Source organism: Magnolia sinica, chromosome 6 (assembly GCF_029962835.1).
Source record: "Magnolia sinica isolate HGM2019 chromosome 6, MsV1, whole genome shotgun sequence".
In the NCBI taxonomy this organism is placed as follows: Eukaryota; Viridiplantae; Streptophyta; class Magnoliopsida; order Magnoliales; family Magnoliaceae; genus Magnolia; species Magnolia sinica.
Window position 1 is genome coordinate 50,527,558 of NC_080578.1, and position 12,495 is coordinate 50,540,052.

The window sequence follows — 12,495 nt, forward strand, 5'->3', positions numbered from 1 at the left end:
GTTTCTACGTAAGGAACTGTTTAGTTTCATGGCTTAGTAAAAAATAAAACTCTATATCACTCTCAACTGCTGAAGCTGAATATATTGCAACTAGTAATGCCTACACTTAACTCATTTGGCTCAGTAAAAAACAAAACTCTATATCACTCTCAATGAATGTTAGCTGATTATGGCATTGCATAAGATAGAATGACATTATATTGCGATAATTCGAGCGCAATTAACATTTCAAAAAATCCAATCCAACATTCTCATATAAAACATATTGATATTGGATACCATTATATTCAAGAACTTATTTAAGATAAGAATGTTGTGCTAGAATATATTCAAATTGAGAAGCAACTTGTAGCCATTTTGACCAAACCGCTCGATAGGAATAGATTTTCAAATTTAAAGAATGATATTGGTTTGTGTTGTTAATTAAGTATTTAAGCGTTTGTTTATTTCTTATTTATAATTAATTAAATGCATAAAATAATAATAAAATGATTAAGAATTATTTTTTTTTGGGTTTTCCGACCGGTCGAGGACATGCTCGACCAGTCGAACCCTCAACGAGTAGAGGACCGCATGGATTCTTCCCTAAAAGTAAAAAATCAATTTTTTCTTCTCATTTTCACCTTCTTCTTCAACTAGTCGATGGCCTTCTCAACTAACCAATCTCCAAGTCTTGCTAGTAAGTAGTCATTTTTCAATCTCCTTGTATAATTAAGTAAATCTTTGCTAATTAATATCTGATTTTGGATTTATTCTTGATTCCAAACTCATTTGTTGTGAGATTTGTGAAAAAATCTGATCTACCCAAAATCTCTCTACCCTCTTTAGCTATTACTTGTGCAATCATTAAATGGAGCATCGTACTAAAACATTAACTACATGAAAAACTCGTGGCAGCTCGTCATCTAGGCCATCTTCATTTAATGTGAGAACCCTAAGGGGCTTTGAAGAAGATTCAGAGCAAGTTAGGATTTCCGCTCAAGAAACATAATTTTTTAGCGTAGTGTCAATATTGCTCACATTGCTCTATTCAATTTTGTTCCTTTGCTTACAAATGTCAGATGGGAAGGCATTTTGGGTTGGGGCAGTAAAGCTTACCATTCCATTGTGCAAGCCATGTATTCATCAATTAGTGATGTGTCCCTAGAAAATCTAACCTTTACGGTTAAATTTCTTTAAGGGATTTTCACTGTAGATCGCTATCTTATCTCAACCTTAACTGAGATTACCGTTATGGAGGATGAAATTCCTCTTACAATTTTAATTGATAAAATGACTCATACCGAACGACAAGCAATGAAGCCTAAATTATGTCGTTTTAATGCAAAATGCCAATCTGGTAATGATTTACGTGCCAATCAAATGCTCCTTAAATTTTGAGTTCTTCATCATATCTTTACGTCCAATGTATATCCTCGATCAGGGAATAAGTCAGAACTTACTCCCTTTTATGGCTAATATTCTTTACTCTGCTGTTTCTTAGATACAAGTGTATTTTCCTTCTCTTATTTTTATATTATTATTCAGTTTCGTCTTCATCTTGGTCATGGTTCTATTCCATTTGCCTACCTCATGACTTGTATTACCTTACACTGTAATGTTCCTATTCATACATCTGAGGCACCCGAGTCAGAATTACCATTGAATAAAGCCAATTTAAACGAGATGAATATGAAATTTCTTCCGGGTCAACGAGATGAGGAAGAAGAGGAAGCACCTGCACCACCAGAAGACACATCTATGGACAATATCTTTACTGAACTCGACAAGTCGGATAATCCAATTGATCCAAATTTTCAGCCTTCATAGGTTGATGATCGACTCAAATCACTAAAAGTGAAGGTCACGGCATTACAGGTTTCTCAAGATAACCTAGTGCAAACTCAGAAATCCTCTATGAAGTACATATAGAAGAACTTCCACCGTATTGTGAGGAGTTTTCATCAGATGGATCCTTCCATGCCTGCTCCTTCTTCCTCAAGATCTGACTGAGTTCTTTTTACTTATTTTCATCTATGGGGCTGTATAACTAATATTCTACTTGATTTGTTGGATAACTATTTTTAAATTTGCTTGAATGATTGTCCCCTACCTTTGACATTTTAATATGCTACTTCATATGCTTTCTTACATATTCCTGTGATTATTCATATGCTTTTCTTGATGGTTATCATCCTTCTTCCCTTGTCAACTTGTGATAAAAAAAAAGGGGGAAGAAATGGCTATATTATGAATATATGATGCATGTGATTGATTTGAATGTTTTGAATATATGTTATGATGTATTAGAATGAGAATGTTATAGTTGCTTGGAGAATGCTTATGGTTATATGAACAGGGAGAGTACAACTTAAGGGGGAATACTAATTTTTTTATTTTATAATTTTATTTTTTGCATTCTTCAACTACATCATGAGTACAAGAATATAGGGCTACATTTGGATTCATGTAACACTAAGTGTTTTGTCATGAAATTGACAAAGGGGGAGATTATAAGTGCTATTATATTTAAAGCACATGTTACACCTGATTTGTCAAATTTCATCTTGTCAAAACAACTTAGCAAGTCATGTTCAAGTTGAAGTCAAGTTCATGTTTAGGCTCAAGTTCAAGCTCAAGTTCAAACTCAAGCTTAAGTTGAAGACCAAGCTAGATCTATTGAAAGTTCTAGTAGAAGATCAAGCTCCTTGAAGACCTAGCTCGATTTGCTAAAAGTTCTAATAGAAGATAAAGCTCTCGTGTGAAGTTCTAGTCCTATGAAATTCAGTCCTCACAGGTATTATAAACCCTAGAAAGACCTTAGGTTTAGGTGCTTTCAAAACTAATTTAAATTTGGGTTTTTATACTCATTGTAGGTTGAGTTTCGATTAGCCTGAGTTCTACCTCGGCCATTCTAATAAAATTTTTAACTAGTCCAAGTAACAACTGAAGTAGAACAAAAATTTTATTGCACCTTCGACCAGTCGAAGGGTATCCTTGATCAGTCGAAGGTTCCTTGACTCGAAGTTCAACAACTAAAATTAGGTCGGATTCAGCTTGTTCGACTAGTCGAAGAGTCTATTCAACCAGTGAAAGATCTGTTAGATCTTATCTCACTCGAAATTGAAAATTTGTTGGAACTTAATCCGGTGTTGAAGCCAGTCGAAGACTGCCTTAGACCAGTCCAAGGAACAAACTTTCTGCTTATAAATTAAGGTTCTTTCTTAATTCGAAAATATGATTCAAGCCTATCAAGGCCCTTATTCTAGAGAGAGAGAGAAGCCTCATTTATTGTTAAGCTATCAAGCGGTATTTATAATTTTTTAATATACATTTTTCATTAATTCCTTTTTCTCAAAACTTTGTCATTTTTATTCTAAAAGAGTGTTTACTCTTATTGAGATTTAAGGGAATCAATACAAGTAGCCTTTGGTTTAAACTTAATTAAAATCAAATAGAACCTTGGACCTTTTCTATTGGATTGAACATTGAACACTCGTCATTTAAGAAAAGCATTCTATGACTACAACATCTTCTACGGTGAAGATAAGTATCAATATACTTTCTATATTTGGTTTTTTCTAAGATAGTCAGAAAATCTCAATGTTAGTTTTTCTGAGATAGCCAGAGAATCTCAGTGTGGGTTATTGTTTGTGATAGCTTGGTAAAATCACAACTGTGTCAGGTTTAAGGTGACCTTGTGAAAACCTTATTCATAGTGAAAGCCGAAATTACGTGGTTAGTAATCTTAGAAGTGAAGTTGGTGTGGCTGTTTGAGAACAGTTGTTGACACACTGAACCACTATAATTCTTGGTGTTGTGGTGAATATTTTTATTACTTTTATGGTGAATGATTGTAATTTCATTTATGCAAAAGTGGTAAATGTTTGTAATAGATAGTTTTATTTACACTTGCTTAGTTTGGAATTTTGATTCTTATCATAGTCATGAAATAAGGTTGTCCTGCCTAACTTATTTGGGTGAAGGTTGTCCCACGAATCAGTTTGAATTAACTTTTCAATACTATCGCAATTGAGATTTCTGATTCAATTATTTGGCATAGTCCTATTCACCCCCCTCTAGGACTTCTTAAGCTCGCCTTTTCAGCATCGTATGCAAGGAAATTGATCGTGAAGCTGAAGCATTAAGACAAACACAACATCTTGATCAAGGGAGCATCCAGAGTTTGTACAAGCTGCAACAAGAAGGGCTCATCCACTTACAATTAAGTACAAGAGTCCAAAGAGTCTGAAACCTCTTCCTTGTGTTAAATTTGGTTTCAAAGTTTATTTCTCAAACTCGCTAAGACCTTTTATAGGTCTCTAAAGGGAGAATACGTATAGTGTTCTTGTGTAGGACCAAATGCCTTGTGTAGGTATATGTGGTAGCCTTGTGTAGGCTTCAATAAGTGCCTTGTGTAGGCAATACCTTGTATAGGTTGTAAAGATTTAAGGTAAACCTAATTTAAAACCTTTTTCATAGTAAAATCTGGCATACTCTAGGAGAGAGTGAGTCTGCCGGGAGTGGAGTAGGCACATAGTCGAACCACTATACATGCTTGTGCTTGGGATTGACATTTGTGCCTCTGTTTAATTCATGCTTATATGTTTGAGTGATTAGATATGTAGGCATGATAAGCTAAATGCTTAGGATTAATAAATAGCATATTCCATTCATACATGTTCACCATGCTATAGACTAGTTTATTGATTGATATATCTTTAGAAGGCGTACTGGAAAGCAAGAATGCACTATTTTTGGCAATCTCTAGGTCATGATGTTTGGGAAATAGCTGATTATGGATATATGCCACCAACCGAACATCTGGTACTCAAAAATGGCACAACTATAACCAAACCAAAATCAAAAGAGATGTGGACTGCCTTTGATAAAGAGAAGAAAACTTATGAAGCTAAAGCTATGAATGCTATTTACTATGCAGTTTTACAAGAGATATTTAATCAGATTAGCATGTGTGAGACATCAATAAAAGCATGTGATCTATTGGAAACAACCCATTAAGGAACTAGCACAGTAAAAAAGATCTAAGCTGCAACTCTTGACATCACAATTTGAACACATCAGGATGGTGGAACATGAGACATTTATGGAGTATTTCACAAAACTAAATATCATATGCAACTCCATGGGGACTAGGAGAGAAAATTCCTGTATCTAAAATCTATAGGAAAATTCTGAGATCCTTATTGAAATGTTTTAACTCTAAAGTTACCACCATTGAAGGATGTAGGAACATCGATGAAATGAAAGTAGAAGAACTAGTAGGTTCTCTATAAACCTTTGAACTATACTTCAAACCACCCACAAAATCCAAAAGTAATGCTCTCAAGACCTCAAGAACATAACTATGATAGAGGAAGAGGAAAGTGAAAATGAAGATGTTGATGAGGAAGTGGCTCTCTTGGCTCAACGGTTCAAAAAAATTTTCAACAAGAACTGTGAAAGACCATATAACAAGAAGGAGAAATAATTAGACAACAAACGCCAAATAGGCAAATCTTTTAGGAAGTCCAAAGAACCTCAATGTTATAATTGCCGGAAGTATGGTCATTTATCCACTAAATGTCCTGCTAAGAAATCAAAAGGAAAGACTATGGCAGCCACATGGGATGATATTAAAGAGTCCAATTGTGAAATCAGCAATTCTGAAAGTGATGGAAACCAAAAGTCTTTAAAAATAATTATGGCCTTCACCACCACTGTCATTCCCAATCCAAAAGACAATGAGGAAATAAATGAGCAAGAAGCCATAGAAGCACCCTCATTGGATGATGAGAAAGAAGAAGAAGAACAACAAAACATACATGATGCTTATGATCAACTTTACATACATAACATCAATGTCCTTAAAAAACTTGGCATTGTTGAAAATAAGAACAAACAATTACAAAAAGATCTGGATTAAACACTAGAAATAAATACTCACTTGATATATGATCTTCAACAATATCATATGGATAATGACAATCTTAAAAGGACTACAACATCTGTTACATCCGAAACACAAAAATTACACAAATGGATTGAACATTTAGGATTTGAAAATATGCATTTGAAAAATAAAAATCATAAACCGAGATTAAATGCTGAAAAATCAAAACAATTTGTTGAACTTAGTCATAGGTTCTCCCAAAGTAATGAAAAACTAGAAAGACTTCTAGGAATGGGAAGAAATCAGAAGGATAGGAGAGGCCTAGGATATGAAATTTGTAAATCAAGCTCCCTTCCTACACCACTTATGATTAAGAAAAATGTTGTATCTGGAAGCAACACAAGAAACACTCCTAGTTGTCATTCATGTGGAGACTTGGGACATTACAAGTTTAAATGTCTTACATTTAGTAGGTCTCACTCCACTTTCAGGTTGAACTTTTATAGTAAATTCAAAACAACTAGAAGAACAATACAAAATACCAAGTCCTTCAAAATACACGTCAAATGAAGGAAGGAAACATCCTACTCCACCCAAGATGACAAAAAGGATGGAGGACTTATTAAATCAGGTGGATCAATTGAATCAGAAAACCAAAGAATTGATGAGACAAGGGAATCTGGTTCAGTTGCCCAAAAATCTAAACAAGCCCATGGTGAAAACAAAGCACCATCTACGAAGAAGATTGTCACCAAATGGGTAATGAAAAATAAGAACAATTTCTTTGTAATTCATACCACTCGTAAGTTAGGCAATAGTTTTAAGTGGTATCTTAACAGCAGTTGCTCCAGACACATGACAAGTGACCTGACTCATTTTTGTAATTATATAGAATTTGATAGTGGGTCGGTAACATTTGGAGATGAGAGCTCCGATAAGATAATTGGGCAAGGAACAATAGTTGGTCCTAGTTTACCCAAGATTAAAGATGTTCTTTGTGTAGAAGGACTAAAACACAATCTTCTTAGTATTTCACAAATTTGCGACAAAGAACACTTAGTCACATTCTCCAAAGATGTGTGCAAGATCTCAAACCTTATAAGAAAATTCATTATGAAAGGTCTTCACACAATTGATAATTGCTACATAATTAAAAGTAGTGGGGAGAATGTTCTATCTACAAGATGCCACATGGCTCTAAATAATGAGTCCAAGTTATGACTTCAAAGATTTGGACATGTACACTACCGGAACTTAGCTAAGCTAAGCTCTCAAAAATTGGCAAGAGGACTCCCTAAGAGAGGGAAGGAAGAAAAAATTATATGTGGTGACTATCTCAAAGGAAAAAAATTTAAAGTGGGACATAAAAAGATAACCACCATAGCAATTTCCAAACAACTTAACTTGTTTCACATGGATCTAGTGGGTCCCACCAAAGTTGAGAGCCATAGTAGAAAGAGATACTTTCTAGTAGTGGTAGATGATTACTCCAGATTCACTGGGGTCACTTTTCTTTAGAAAAAATCTGATGCATTTGAAGAATTTCAAAAGATGGCTAAAAGACTCCAAAATTATAAAGGATATTGTATAAAACGTATACAGAGTGATCACGGTGGGGAATTTGAGAACGATCGATTCCACAAATACTATGATGAAAATGGAATCCGACATGAATTCTCAGCCTAAAAAACACCACAACAAAACGAAGTGGTTGACAGAAAAAATCGGGTGTTGAAGGAAATGGGCTCGGTTATGCTAAACAGAAAGAATATGGCTAAAACTTTTTGGGTTGAAGTTGTCAACACTGCCTGCTACATAATTAATATAGTATATCTTCGAGCAGGATTAAATAAAACTCCATATGAATTATGGTGTGGAAAACAACCTAGTGTAAAGTACTTTCATGTCTTTGGTAGCAAATGTTACATTCTTAAAGACAAAGAACAACTAGGTAAGTTTGACTATAAAAGTAACGATGGCATTTTCCTAGGATATGCCCCTAATAGTCATGCTTATAGAGTATACAATTTGAAGCCACTTACTATTTAAGAAAGCGTTAATGTGGTTGTTGATGACCAACCTATTAACGAATCTGGTCTTTCAATTAATGTAGAGGATGATGTGGATTCATGCATTATAGGTAAGTCTGATAACAAATCCATATCTTCCCTTGAACCTCAGCCGTTGAGTAACATGTCATTCATTAAGGATCATCCTCTCAATCAAATCATTAGAGATCCTAATATCTGTAAGTGCTACGTCAGCTTGAGGGTATTTATAGTCATCTCTACTTCACCTCAAAGATTGAGCCCAAGAATGTTGTAGAAGCACTCTAAGATGAATATTAGATTGCGGCTATGTAAGATGATCTACAACAGTTTAAGAGAAATAAGGTGTGGTAGCTAGTTCCCAAACCACTTGAAACAAATATCATCGCAACCAAATGGATCTTCAATAACAAATCTGATGAATCTGGAAATGTGGTAAGGAATAAGGTAAGACTTGTGGCATAAGGATATTCACAAATTGAGGGCATTGATTTTGATGAAACATTTGCCCTTGTAGAGCACCATGAGTCCATAAGAATTCTCATGTCTATTGCATGCGCTTTACAATCCAAATTATTTCAAATGAACGTAAAAAGTGCCTTTCTCAATTGTGTGCTTGAGGAAGAAGTATACGTAAAACAACTAAAGGGATTTCTAGATCTCAAATATCCTCATCATGTATATCGATTGAGCAAAGCGCTTTATGGCCTTAAACAAGCACCTCGAGCATGGTATGAGCACTTGCCGCAATTTTTACTAGACCATCATTTTTTGTAGGGGGTGTTGATAAAATACTATTTATGCAAAAGATAGGGAATACCTTACTCATTGCCCAGATTTATGTGGATGACAATCTTTGGATCAAATTGTGAAGATGTTGCTCGTAATTTTGGTAAATTAATGAAATTTGAATTCGAAATGAGCATGGTTGGTGAGTTAAATTTCTTTCTGGGGTTAAAAGTGAAACAAATGAACAGTGGGATATTTTTATATCAGTCCAAATATGCAAAAGATCTAGTAAAAAGATTTGGACTCGAATCTGGATGTACTCATCATACCCCCATGAGCACCACACTCAAACTTTCCAAAGATGCAAATGGGAAGAGTATGGATCAACACTTGTACCACAGCATGATAGGTAGCTTACTATACCTAAATGTGATTTGGCCAAACATTATTTTATGCATTGGTGCATGTACTAGATTTTAGGCCATTCCTAAAGAATCACACTTATCCACGATTAAAAGAACTATAAAGTATGTGGCTGGGACTACCGATTTCGGCTTGTGGTACCCATTTGATACATCTACTATCATTGTTGGGTGTTTCGATGCTGATTGGGCTGGCAATATAGATGATCGCAAATCAACCAGCGTAGGTTGTTTTTATATCGGCAATTGTCTTGTATCATGGCATAGTAAGAAACAAAATTCAATATCCTTGTCTACTGCTGAGGCCGAATACATAGTTGCTGGTAGTTGTTGTGCACAGATTCTTTAGATGAAGCAAATGTTGCTAGAATATGACATTGAACAATCCACGATGACACTTTTTTGTGATAACACAAGTGCCATTAATATTTCCAAAAATCTAGTTCAACATTCAAGAATAAAACATATTAACATCCGACACCACTTCATACGTGTACTTGTCGAAGACAAGATTATGATGTTGGATCATGTGCCTACCGAGTGACAACCTGCCGATATTCTAACAAAACCCTTGGATGCCAATAAATTTGGAGATCTTCAAAAATCTATTGGGATATGTGCGATATGACATATTGTGTGTCCATGAGTCTTTAATTGCTATATTTGAGGATATATTGTGTCATATTCTTTTTGGATATATGTATATTCTAATTTTATGTTTATTTTATTTTGGTGTCTTTTAGATGTACAAAATACTAACTTGATATATATATATATATATATATATATATATATATATATATATATATATAATATAAATTAATTTGTACATCGTTTGGAAATGCAAAGAAATGTGTCGATGATTCAAGGAATTTTGGTCATTTCTAATTTAAGAGACAACATACAATAGGCAGGTAGACTTTTCACCCTAAAATCAGATCATTCATTAGGGCTTCCGACCGAAATCAACTGTGTCCAAGGTATTCTTTTAGGTATTTTCCTTATTCTTTTCCTATTTCTTGTTGGCTTTATTCTTCTTTTTTCTGATCATTGCCATTTTACTCCTATCTTCTATCATGGAAAATATGGAATCCACCCCTCCTAGAGAGGGTCGCTCGAAGAAGAAATATGATAGAGGAGAATCCATGGGAACAAAATACAAAATTGTGCCCGGAAACTAGGACGGACCATTTGCCAATACCCTCAACCCATGGGTAGCGCTAATGTTTCTAAAGAAATACCTTCTCCTTCTCTAAGCCCTATTGCTGCTAAGTTTGCTACTACATTTGTGAATGGAATATTGACTCCTCGTCTCTTAACGACTACAGTGTTTATGATATCCTCCGTGGCCATGGATGGGACCCAATCTTGTCCTTTGGAGGAGAAGTAGATGTAAATCTTGTTAAATCTTTCCTTTCTCATTGCACTCAACCCGAGGATCTAGAAATTCTTACCTTCAAAGTAAAATATCAAGGAAAAGTTTTCACTGTTACACCTTCTAGGATTGCTTCCCTAGTTAAGGTACCTGTATGTTTGAAACAACCCACTGATGTAGATATGACAACAACTGCTAAAAGAATTGTTTGAACTCAATTCCTTTGCAATGGTCGAAATGTTGAATGGAAAAAAGGAAATGCTCTTTGGGCTTTAGAGATGTCAAATGACTACTGAATCCTTCACCTCACCTTTGCTTCCAATGTGTATCCCCGTTAAGGCAGTTACACTAAGCTCATCCCATTTATGGTTGAGATTCTCTAAAAACTTGGAAAGGGGGAGCCCATATGCCTTCCAACCATGATTTTTCATTAAATTGTATCTGCTTTTAAGTCGAATACCTCTAGGATACCATTTTGTCGGTTGCTCTGTCATTTAGCCAACCAGTTCGGCATAAAAGAGGACAAGGACGAAATGCTCATCGCACCAAAATTCACAGCCAACAGTCTTAGGAAGATGAAACTCTCCTCAGGGCATGGATCGGGGGACTAAGCTGAAGATGAAGAAATTCGAGAAGATGCTCCTAACCCCACTGAAGGTGCTACTGCCCCACAATCACCACCTCCTGCTCCTACGGCTTCTTTAGACAACATTCTCTCAACCATTAGAGAGCAGTAGGTGTAGATCATTGAGTGTCAGTCCAGGCTGGAGAGGATGGTTCAGTCCATGGGAGAGGCCATTCACTCCCTAAAGCGAACTTTACAGCAAATTGTGGCAACTAGGCCGACTAGCTCATCTTAGTTTACTGTTATATGTGGATGTGATATGGTTATTACTTTTTGAACAAATTTTTATTTTTTATTTTTATTTTTACTTCAACCCCATCACTTTTTGGACTTGTGATGTTGTTCATGCTCTAATTCCATCCAACTCAGTGTTTCATAGGTCAAACTGACATCTAAGCCTAAAATTTTGTTGACTACTTAAGCTTTACATTGATCTAATGATACTCTTTTATCTCAGTTCAGTTATATTTTGTTTACAGTTCCGTTAGCCTCTTAACTGCCATACACAACATGCTTATATGTGCACATCTTTGTCTTGGAACATCCATGTTTTATTGATCTATCTTTTGTAGACTAACCCTTTGTCAAATACTTACAAAATGGGGGAGATGAATTAACCCACCAAAACAACACATTATCTTCTGTAGGGATAGTTCTTCCTATGTTGCAAGTTGATCATGGAAGAAATTCAGGGGAGCATTGCTGCATTACATGTTTTAGTATCTTAGAGTTGTAAATTTTCTATATCGCATGTAATTTTTAATTATTTTGGTATGTCATTAGTATGGACCATGACATTATTTTAGGATAGGTTTTTTTGTCACATAATTGACAAAGGGGGACATTGTTGGTGCGTTCATTCCTACACACTTGTTTGTCAATCATGTGAACCGTTGTGCCAAGTAGTTCGGTGAGCCATTGGAAAATGAAGACTGAAGACGCAACTAGAGCAGAAGCATGAAGCAACACTCATTGGGTAAAAAGATGCTCCTATGATTCCAACCCTCAAAACAAAAGAAACATATACCCTCTAGATGATACTGACCGAAAAAGAAAACCTCGGTTAGATCATCCCTTAAGCCATAAAAGTTCACATTTCCTATCTCCTTAAATTTGACCTTAGAAGTTTGAAGTTGTTCAAATGGACATTGAAAAACAGCAACCTTCGGTCTGACCGATCATAGCGTCAATCCGACCGAACATGGCTATTGCAGGACAAAAACTTAAATAGGAAAATTTGGTCTCTACTTAGGTTGGAGTAGGTCCGAATGAAATAGCCTAAAACTGTCTAGCAAGATTTGGAGTTAATTCGGTCCGACCGAGATGAAATTTGATCTGACTGACTACAACCGAAGATAGCTTCAGTCTGACCGAAAGTGACTAAAACTATCTAGTAAGGTTTGGAGTTAATTCAGTGCCAAATA